This window comes from Macrobrachium nipponense, chromosome 38 (assembly GCF_015104395.2).
Source record: "Macrobrachium nipponense isolate FS-2020 chromosome 38, ASM1510439v2, whole genome shotgun sequence".
Taxonomy (NCBI): Eukaryota; Metazoa; Arthropoda; class Malacostraca; order Decapoda; family Palaemonidae; genus Macrobrachium; species Macrobrachium nipponense.
The window spans coordinates 36,602,108-36,614,607 of record NC_061098.1 but is presented as its reverse complement, the minus strand read 5'-3'; positions in this window follow the sequence as shown (position 1 = coordinate 36,614,607).

The following is a 12,500-nucleotide window of genomic DNA, read 5'->3' as shown; positions in this document are numbered from 1 at the left end:
ATTATACATACCCTGCATACAAGTGTGCATATGTGTGTGTATGTGTACGTATGCATACACCAATGAGTGCACAGAGAAAAATGTATATATGGTTGTATAGGAAAGTAGCTTAATCTTGAAAAAAAGAATCATTTTGAAAATAATCTCTTGTGTTTCCTCACACCCATATCACTCACGGGAGCTTCTTCGTAGTAACTTAACCTATCTAACGCAACCTAACCTAACCTAGGAGCATGGCAAAAAAATAAAAACTGGGTCTTGCACAATGCTAGTATAACATCTCGGGAATTTACAACCCGGAACAACCCAGACTCAGAAGAACAAAGCGAGGTCTACTCACCTCCTCCCCAACTTCTCGTCCGCACCGCCATCAGCAGGAGAAGAAGGAGAGTTCTCAAAGGACATGAGGACACTGCAGAGCAGCCTGAAAGGGCCCAGAAGAGGAGAGGGCAGCGTCTTTTGAAGACAAAACCAGAGGGGCAAGAAGTCCCTGACCTTTAGAATGACAATGAAGACTCCAGACTTCAACGACAAACGAGAGTCTGGGAGCGCTCCCGATAGAGAGGAAATAATAGAGGCTTTGACTTCCTACAAGAGAAGAAGGAGATTAAGAAAGAAGGAGAATTAGGAGTTTCAGGAGAGATGTATTGAGTGAGTAGATCTACACAAGCGATGAAGAATGTGAAGAGGAATTGTCCGGAACAATGAATAGAACAGAGAGGAAACTCGAACGAGTCCAAAAGAGGTCTTTAGAGAAGGAATTAATCGATGAAATCAAAAGAAAATATGACCTGAATCTTAAAATATTTAAGAAAGAAAGCTGGTAGACAATTTCATCAAGAAAACCAAATGTATAGACAAAATGAACCAATACAAGATAAGTTGAGGCGCACAAAGTGGAGTAAAAAAAAAATTATTCAACAACTGAAACTTCTAATTTTAATTTTCTGAAAAGAAAACCATTTGTCTGTCCGTCCACACTTTTCCTGCCCGCACTTTTCCTGTCCGCCCTCGGGTCATAAGAACTACTGAGGCTAGAGGGCTGCAAATTGGTATGTTGATCATGCACCTTTCAATCATGAAACACAACAAATTGCAGTCCTCTAAACTCAGCTATTTTTATTTTATTTAAGGTTAAAGCTAACCATAATCGTGCGTCTGGCAACGATATAGGCCAGACCTATAGGTTGCGGCTCGTACAGCATTATGTCGAGACAAGATGTACAGAAAAGTCGATTGCGCAGAAGGAGCTTCGGGACATTTTTTACTTGTTCACATTAATGACGAGCTGTCAGTCCTGATCACTTCCCAGTGGGGTGACGATTTCATTCAAAAGCAGCTCTGACGAGAATCTTGTGATACTGTTATACATCACACCAGACGAAGAAACATGTAAATCACAAGACAGGGTATAAAAGTGAACCTTTACTGGGCATTAACATATTGGCATAACTTACTAGGAATTAAAAAAGAGTATTCATTGAAGAATAAGACCGTAGCATGTGTATTTGTTATATCAAAAGGAATTATATATATATATATATATATATAATATCTATAATATATATATATATATATATATATATATATATATATATCTATATATAGTGTTGTGTGTGTGTGGTTGTGGTTGGTTCCATTACAAATCAAGCTTTTAACAACCATCTATCACATCGACAGAGCTATAAAAGAAATAAAAATAAAACAAAACAGCATATGTGAAAAGCTATAAACTTGGCAAATTTAAATAAAACTCATTTTTATAAAAGAATTTCCAGACTTGGAAGCTAAACTTTAATCGGCGTGAGATTAAAACTACACAATATTTCATAAAAGTTCACATACAACCGGTACAAAAAAATAAATAAATAAATAAAAAATAAAGAAATAAAAAACAAGAGTAACTGATACTTAACTATACCGGCGTACAAGAAAAACGAGGCTATAAAAACCCGGACGCGATGTATGGAACATGAAACAAAATGAAAATGAAATGGAAATAACTGGCACGGAAATATGGCCGGTCATATTTGTACATCTTCCTAAAAAGCGGGGAGGGGGAGGGGGGGGGAGGGGAGAGAGGGGGGAAGGGGGAGAGAGGGGGGAGGGGGCGGGAGGAATTCGTCCGTGTATTTTATTCAGTGGAAGTCACGAGGGTCACGGAAAATTAAATGTAATATTTATTAAGCTCTGTAGATTATCATTTTAGGTTTTAATAAAAGTAAACCTGTCAGTTTTTAGTGAGGTATAAATTCTCCCTCGTACATTGTCAGGTGTCAGCTACATCCCGTAAACATTAGAATATATAAATATGCAGAGGACGAGAGAGAGAGAGAGAGAGAGAGAGAGAGAGAGAGAGAGAGAGAGTGACATTGATTATGCTGAAATATCCGGAATGCTAAATAGCACGCTGGAAAATACCAGACGGATAATTCTTGATACGCCAGTTTCAGAGAGAGAGAGAGAGAGAGAGAGAGAGAGAGAGAGAGTTCTAAAACTGACGTTGAAATGGATTACTATTACCTTGAGCCATTATAAACCTCAGGCAATGTACTGGCCAGAAAAAAATTTCCGATAATACATTTTATTGATTTATTGATATCGTGACCCCGGATGGAATACAGATGCTGGTCAATAAATTGCAGAAACTGTCAGTGCAATTAAATGTTAAAACTAAAAGTTAAAATTAACTGTTAAAACGAAGGGTCATATTCTGAACCACGGAAGTGGTCATTAACAATAAATGTCCGTGGCCTTATTTCTGATGAAAATCTGGAAATCATGAGGTCATAATTTTTACTAGTTCCAGATATCAGGAACTGACGATTTCTAACATTTATAATCTCATTTATTATTGAACAAGTGAGTTATTGACTTGCTTGTATGTACTCAGAGGTTGTTGCGAAGAAATTATTTTTTTTGTTAATTCATAACGTCCACTTCTCTGTTGGTGATTCTGTGTAGAGGCCAAATTATTATAGATATTTTATTTTCTACGTTAATTTTGCATCAATTCGCTGCTCAACAAAACGATATGCTTGTTAAAAAACGCTGCAAAGTATTCATTAAATTATGAAGCATACCAAAAACTGTACTTGTCGAATACTGACCCACAATTCTCAATGCAACCCCAGTTTCTGTCTTTCAATGGAACCACCATGTTTGGCTTCTGTCTACCTTTTTAAAAAATGGAAATGTTTATCTGCAAACAAATAGATTTCATTCTCTTTACTTCGTTGAAAATATTCGAAATCAATGGAAACATGTTTTCCATACCTATCTGTAACCATTGTGCGGAGGCCACATTGACAAACTACTCGCCGACGTGATTTTATTGTCTGGCTTCGTTCTGCACTGAAAACATCGTCATATATTTACAAAGGACTGAAAAGTATCATGATATTGGTCATCAAAAAAGTTCGGTGAACTTTGCGTGTTTGAAAGTGTTTTTGTTCCAAAGCGATATTTAAAAGATTAATGCCAGTCAAATAAAAAAACAACGACGATCATATTCTTGCACTACGATCAATATTCTTCTTGTGTTTATTCTAAATTCTCTTTATCTATTTTTCATCTTTTTTATTTCTTCATTGCTTCCTACAACCAAGAATCGTAAACAAGATACAATATTAGATATTTATTAAATATTACTGTCATATAGCATCTGAGTCCCTCTGACAGTGGATTTATGAACGCGATTTGCTGAAACGTTTTGTTTATAATACTACTACATTTGTCTCATCTTATTTAAAAACTAATAAGAAACGTTCTTAAAAAGCAATCAGTCTTCGGATACGGGAAAATTATACTAATTCATCTCAAGCTTGAAGTATAAAAAGTGCCTAAGAAATTCGGTGGGTTTTATTATAGAAATATAAATCACTGTCTGTAAGAGTGGGCGAATTCCTGTTAAATATTCTGCAAGAATGAATTCCACGCATTCTCTGGAGCCAGTGACAGGAATAAAGAACAACGCAAGGAAGCTTCCTTCCCATAAACACGAAATTCTCATTCCATTGAGTTTAAGAGAAGCGGAAATTCTTGCATTTTGCAAACGAGGGATTATTACCACTTAACCACAGGCTGAAACAACATGACGCTTTGGACATGTGAGTTCATGGGGCATTCCTCGATATTCCCAAGGCATGCGTTCTTGGATTGCTACTGGACTTATTGATGTAACATTCCAAGCTTCGGAGACACTCCTTAGAGAGAGAGAGAGAGAGAGAGAGAGAGAGAGAGAGAGACGGAGAGGAAGGATTAGGAAAGCGAGGAAGAGAGGAATTAGACGAGAGAGAGAGAGAGAGAGAGAGAGAGAGAGATTTCTCTTGATTTCACCCGCTTGATAGAACCTAACACGCTTTCTCCTTACTCAGATACGTCCTGACTTTCTATATTGATTTATGAGGAGATTCCAAATATGCCTGAGACAGATGCGACAAAAACCTTCAAGATGCTTAATCGTAATATAACTTTCACGGATGTTAATCTGTGAGAAACATTACTTGGTTTGTTCCTTAGGTTCCCATCTTGGTAGTCCTACTTTTTGATGGCAGATGTTTCATAAATATTCGCAATAGTTTAGACCTCTGAGAATTTGCAAGAGATTCGTTGTAGCCAAAAATGAACTTTGACCTCGTCCAAAAGGCTACCGAGTCTTCCCAGGTCCCGAAATATCTATTCTGTTGTTCCTTTGAGAGAATTGTTACAATGCATTCCAAAGGCTTTAGTGAGGATTACTAACAGTTTGTGTGTTTCTGCATTTAGAAGAGGATTTTTTTGTGTAGGTTACAAAATGCACATTCTAACTTATGATGTTGATATTAATTCGAATTTTGTTTTTACACACACACACACACACACACACACACACACACACACACACACACATATATATATATATTATATATATATATATATATATATATATATATATATATGTGTGTGTGTGTGTGTGTGTGTGGTGTTTTGGGTTTTGTGTGCGTGTGTGTGTGGTGGTGTTTGGGTGGGTGTAGTGTGTGTGTGTGTGTACGTGTGGTGTGGTGTGTGTGTGTGGTGTGTGTAGAATCTAATGGTCACTTTTTAACAGATGCAATATTTAATTGTAATAGTCACAATGGACTCTTAACTTCTGGAATTCTTCGCACTTTTTTTTGGATACGCTTGTCACTACAAAGCTTGAAGATCCAAGAAGCAAGCATTTTTTTTTTTTTTTTTATTATGAATTTTTTTTTTTGAAGAAATTTATGATGCACTGGAAATCTACAGGCTTTGTAGTGACAAAATCGCATCCAAAAAAGAGAGCGAAGAATTCCAGAAGAGGCCATTGTGGCTATTACAATTACGCATACACACACACACACGCATATATATATATATATATATATATATATATATATATATATATATATATATATATGTGTGTGTGTGTGTGTGTGTGTGTGTGTGTGTGTGTGTCACAATAATAAGCATACGGGACGGAACACTTTCCAACACAGACCCAGTAATCTCGGAGGCAAATTTCCTCTTGTTCCCTGAAAGGCAACAAGAATCACCGAAACGCAATCAAATGGAAAAACAGAGAAGCCGAAAGGTATCCCTGACCGTATAGACTTGTTTTATAAAATTACAGAGCGGTTTTTCGTAGCGATCCACAATTCGATAAACATTACACAGCTGTCAAATTTGTTCTTCATCGCCCTTCATCATTATTCTGCCACAGGTGACGCAATAAAAGAATCATTATAAATTTTATGAATCTGCATCGACATTTGCCCTTTCATGTTTGCCCCGTGTTCAGAAATATTCATAAAGATTTTGCACGAGTTAACATTTGCTCCTGCCGTCAATCTCAGAGTTGGCACGAAGGCATGAATCAAAGTGTCCCAGTAACCTTATCCTGGACAGTCATTCTGTCCTAGTTCGAGAGTAACCAGCCGCGGTCACAAAGAATAGTTATTTTTTCTACAACCTTCAATTCGTTTTGATATTAACGACTGCCCACTCCACATCATTATGCTCATTATATTACAATGACTAAAAAAAAAACCATGTATTTGTCAATAATTATATTCTACATAATTTGTGAGCAGAAACTTGAAAACAAATAATATTAATAACCATGGGGCAATTCTCTCACTTTCACCCTAGAAAAATTAAAATGGTTATTCTAACAATTTTGATGGTAATCGTGAATGAATGAATGAATATGGAAAAAAGCAGATTCTTAGTCACCATATCTAGTTCTGAAATAGAACAGATGACCTTCACTATACAAAAGAGTCTGGTCTTCAAATTACTATCAGATACTCTTGTTAATTGGATTACAAGGTCAATCAAGGCAAAGGTGACCCTATGTGAGGTCATAAACGCTCACTAGAACAGTTGAGGATCTTAAATCTATCTAACAAATTTCCCTTACTTAGAACTGTCAATCAAGCAGATTGTGATGTTAAGAAACTTGAATAAATCCTAAAACAATTCTCCTTGTATTGTGACAATTAATTACATCTTTATCCATCTATTTGTTAATTCGTTGATTTTTTTTTATAATAGCTAATCTTTTCTTTCTGTATTTTCTTTTATGTTTCTGTTATTTCTTTGGAAGTTCGATTTTCAAGTCAATGGCCCCTGTGGGTTTGGTTTATACTACTATATGTATAAGGTTCATCTTCTAGATAAATAATAGTAAGTTAGGGTATCAAAAGAAATCTTCTGTTTCCTGGCATTCTTTCTGAAGCCCTTTCCATGCCAGCGCATTACTGGTTTGTTTGTATGGTGCTTTTACGATGCGAGGAACCAGTGGTTATTCAGAAACGGGACCAACGGCTTTACGTGACTTCCGAACCACGTCGAGAGTGAACTTCTATCACCAGAAATACATATCTCTCGCTCCTCAATGGAATGGCCGAGAATCGAACCCGCGACCACCGAGGTGGGACGCCAACACCATAGCAACCACGCCACTGAGGCGCAGCAGTGCATTGCTGGAATCACCTTGTTTAAGGCAACTTTGACTAATCATCGAGTGCTCCGCTCATTAAGACCGAAAGGTCGTGTTTATGTGTATGTTGTGTGTGTGTGTGTGTGTGTGGCTTTTTTTCATCCAAAGTGAAATGACTCAAGAATACCATCTTTTTTTATTTATTTTTTCATACTTTTTTTTAAGTTATGACACGTGACCTTTCCGGCGATTGAGGGAAATTTATCATTATTTTTTTTTCCCGCAAATGAGACGATCTTCCTCAAACGAGGTCATGTGAGGGATTCAGATGAAGAGGGATCATATTTGTAATTTGTAGAGTTCTAGGTTGGGGCATATATATATATATAATATATATATATATATATATATATATATATATATATATATATATATATATATATGTAGGTTTAGTTAAAATAGTCTCAAGTCGGATCTAATCCCTTCTTGAAAGTACAAAGACAGGATTAAACTAGCAACATATTCCCTTTTCAGGGAACGAGGGAGACAGGGAGGATGACGAGGAGAAGATAGAGAAGAACAATAATGAGAAGATTCAGCAGAAGAGAAACAGCAACATAATCCCGCGGGGACAACAATTTCGCGCGAGGAATTGGATACAATTCGCCTCCATCGCATCTAAACGCTTGAAGAGGCAAACAAGCACAGCGGACGAGACAAGAAGATGTTGCGGAGGGTAAAATAATAAAAGATTAGCAGACATAATAGAAGCCGTGACCATGGAGTAGAAAAAAAAAATACTATAAAAAACTATAAAAAAAATGACTAGCGACTCATCCTTGGGTGCGTCAGCATCTTTTAGTATGTGCGAGCTGACGCTCTTGCAAGCATGCATGTACTGTGCGTTCATGAAAGCACAAAGTACAACCATGTTACTTTGTAAAGAACCCACCATGTGCATTTTTTAAAATTCGGGAGGGCGAGCAGAACTCCTCCTATAAAGAAAGAAAAACCATTTGTTCATCGACTTTTGCGTCGGCTGTTCACGTGAAGGCGCAAGCAAGTTTTTCACCAAGAGAAAAGTCAGCATTTTTAAATATTCGTTTCTTCTTGTAAATTGTAAAAGGGTTGAGGGTTGTCGGGGTGGGGGTGGAGGTAGAGGTGGGATTGGTAGAGGGTGATACTTTTAATGCAATTTCTTTACCTTAGTTTTCCGTATTATGTTTTGTTATGCATTTGTATTTTACTATCTTTATGACAATTTCTGCATTTTTCATTAATTTTTGTTTTGTTTTATCAGTTTTCATGATGATCATTAGGTTTTACACGTGAATGTTTGTAATTACTGAATAACAACAACAACAACAACAACAGCAATAATAATATAATAATAATAATAATAATAATAATAATAATAATAATAATAATAATAATAATAATAATAAGAATCAGCCGCCTTGATTCGCACGAATAGTTTATTTTCATCTTGCGAAAGCTAAACACAAAAGCATGAGAGTAAACGCTTATTTTTTAACCTATTTCCAATTTCACTTGACGAAATACCTACGATAACTAAACAAATTTGTGACTTTTTGTCTTACTACTATCATACAATGCATGCAAAATGTTCAGCAGCTGAGCACATGCAGAACGGACTGACCATTATAAGCTCGGCTTGAATAATTAAGTGCTAAAATATGCAGAGAGAGGTCATGACCTTCTCACAAATGGTCTGGTGGGGCTAACAATTGGCGATGGTACGGTGTCCCCTTCTGGCTGAAGAGGACGCCGAAGCTGTAGACGTTACTCGTATCTTTTGTAGATAGTTTTTCTTAATATTTGCGGATGTTGTCTAGTAAGTTTGTTTAAAAATATATTAGAAAACCGAGAAAAAAAACATTAGAGAATTATACATTTCATGAAACGGCGTCTGTTTTTCCTGAATGTTAGTCAGGAGATGAAAAGAATGAAATATTCATCGTACATAGAATACTGAGATTATAACGCAATATTAATAAGATAAAAATATAAAGTATATACTTTTCTAATAGAAATATTTATTATTATACATATATTATCTATATATATATATATATATATATATATATATATATATATATATATATATATATATATATATATATATATATATATGTATATTATATATATATATATATATATATATATATATATATATATATATATATATATATATATATATATATATATATATATATGCACACACATTATCTATGGATAATAAAATAAGAACAATTCACACACAAAAACATGCGAAACACTTAATCAAATAAAAAAAAAGAGTAAAATCCTGGAATGATGGTGTTGGAAATCCTGCTCCAGGTGCCGAAGTGACCAGGCAATAAAAAGCGTCCTCCCCAAATAAGTGAAGACCAGGAACCCCAAACCACAACACACGGCCCCCAGGTGACAATGGTCAATCCTTCAGGGCGTACCGAGGACCCATCGGGAAATCCCTTTTTTTCATTTCAAGATTATTATTATTATTGTATTATTATTATTTATTATTATTATTATTATTATTATTATTATTATTATTTCATAGTTGTGTATTAAAGGCTATGTATACATGGATAATAAAGAATTCTGTATAAGCTAAAAAAATAATGTCAACTTAATTCAACTCCCAATTTCTTTTATCTCAAGATTATTATTATTATTATTATTATTTATTATTATTATTATTATTATTATTATTATTATTATATTATTATTATTATTATTATTATATTATCATGTTAAAAGGACCATGTACTCATAGACAATAAAAGGATTCTGTACAATACCATAAGAAAAACAATGTCAATTGAGTTCAACTCCTATTTTTTATCTCAAGATTATTATTATTGTTAAGAAATTCACAGACTCGTGAAAAAAATTGTTAAAAAATATCCACAATTATATATTAAGAATGTATTTCTATGTAAAAATAAAACAAAGACTTTCGAACACCTGAACGCTGTTCCTCATCAGTGCTGATGAGGAAAGTGTTCGAAAGTCTATGTTTTATTTTTATATAGAAATATATTCTTAATATATAATTGTGGATATTCTTTAACCATTATTATTATTATTATATTATTATTATTATTATTATTATTATTATTATTATTATATTATTATTATTATTATTATTATTATTATTATTATTATTATTATTATATAAATTTTTATTTATTGAAGGCCATGTATACATAGTTAATGAAGATTTTTGTATACAACCATTACGAAGAATGATGTCAATTCAATTCAACTTTTGTGACAAGCTTTTTCATTCAATATGGAGAAAGTAAACCTGTTCTAAAACGAAGCCTTCTTTATATCACGTGATCACAAAACTTGAATTATAAAACCCACGAGTAATAAAACAAACTTCCTTTATAAAACAGGTTTTCTGTTGATGTAAGTGTAATCGAAGATTCGTGTTTCAGGAACAGTTGCGCAATTTGACTAAACTTGTTTACTTTAGCAGCCATTTGAGCATCAGGAAAGAGTTCTTCCCGTCAAGAATTGCCTTCCATGATACAACTTCGTTCATTAATTTCTTACATTTAAACGTCTAGAAAATATATTTGGGGGTGATGGTGAATACATGCAAGCAACGTTTTCCTAACCAACACGGAAAACGTATCTAAACAATGATACAACAGCCTGAAAATTCAGTTAGAATAAACCAAAGATAAATATATTTAATGCATGTACATACACACTATTCATACGTAAGACTGACTCTAGTCACCCACTGAGGATTAGATGTAATATATTCATCCAATAAGTCCCATTCACAGAGGGAAGTTATCCTGGTATTGTTTTCGGAGGATTCTCTGGGGAGCTAGGTGTGTGTGTGTGTATGTGTGTGTGTGTGTGTGAGTGTGTGTGTATCATTCATTCAGATGATCCCTATCAATATGGAACAAGGTCCGCCGGGGCCGTTGACTTAAAATTCAAGCTCCCTAAGAATATGGTGTTCATTAGAAAGAAGTAAGGGAAGGTAAAGGGAATTACATGACGAAGAGATGTCACTGATTGAAAAAAAGTAAAAATAAAAAATCCTTAACAAATAGATAAAATGTCTGTAAATTTAAAAAATGCTGTGAGCATTTCATTAGCGTAGTATTGCATTGCATCTTAATTTGAGCTTTTGAAGCGCCAATTACACGAAATAAAGGACCTCTGGAACTGAGACGTTTGACAGCGAGGCACATTTACTGCATATTGGTGCTGCTAGTTCAGCGAATCAGGTTGCTCTCGGCAGGAAAAGGACGAGGGATCAATTAAGAATGTGAAAGACCTCTGTTGAAATACAACTTATGGAAAATTGACAAACGAGACCATCCGTCGATGGTCCAAGTCATAATGCTAATACTAGGGAACAGAATTCTACCAACACGATCCACTCTAAAAAAATCTCTGGCAGAGACAGACATCCACACTGGAGAACAGTATTCTAGAGAAAAGTATTATAGTAAATGGAGTACAAAAACAAGTTCCATTGATTTGATCACTGTTATAAATATTTGAGATCTTATGTACAACACTTTCATCAGATGTTTCTCAGACGTAAGATGTGAGTCAAAACTTACACAAGTCTAGTAAAAGTTTCATACTCATTCATCAGGGTTCCATCTACCAGAAGGAGAAGCTGGGTTGTAGACTTTATTACTCCCACAAGTGTTGCATCATCGGCATACTGAACAATTTTGTTTTCCAGGGCGACAACGATATCACTTGTATACACTAAAACTAACAGTGAACCACACTACCCTGTGGAACTCCAGGTACAACAGGTCTTAGTTCGCAGGTAACACCTACCTGCCTCCTATATGCATTTTGACTACCAGCAAACAATCCTTTAGAGTCCACATACTTATATAGTGGCTTAATAATAAGTATTCCTGGAACTTTGGAGACCGCCGGGAGAATAGGAATTGGCTTGTAGTTACTGCAGTCGGCAGATAGCAACGCTTTGGAACAAGAACTGTATCACTAACCTTGCACTCCTCTGCAAAGATACTATATTGACTTAAAAATCAATAGAAACTTCTAATCTTAGGAGAAAACATACTAGAAACCTTTTTAAAAATTAAAGGGAAGATACCATCAGTATCTTCTTCACCCCCAGCTATCAAGCTCATTCAGAATTCTTGTAACATCCCTAATGCAAAATGTGAATTTTGTGAGAATAGTTTCAGGATGACAAGTATCGGGGAGAATGACATCCTCAGCTGATTGCTTAGCTTTAAAACCTTGATGGAGCAGTTCAGCCTTTCACTTGGGGCCTGTAACCAATCCACCTTATCTGTTAGTAGTGGAGGAATGGAAGGTGAGCCTGACCCAGTGATGGACGAAACCAATTTGGTCCACTAATGATGAGGCGGAGTAATTCCTTCAGGTTTCCTTTTCAAGGAATTAGTGTAATTTCTTTCGGCTACATGATATATTCGATTTGCAGCTTTGCAGCACAGCGAGATTCAACAAAAAATGGTGTAAGTTTCATTTGAACGATTTCGTGTCCTTG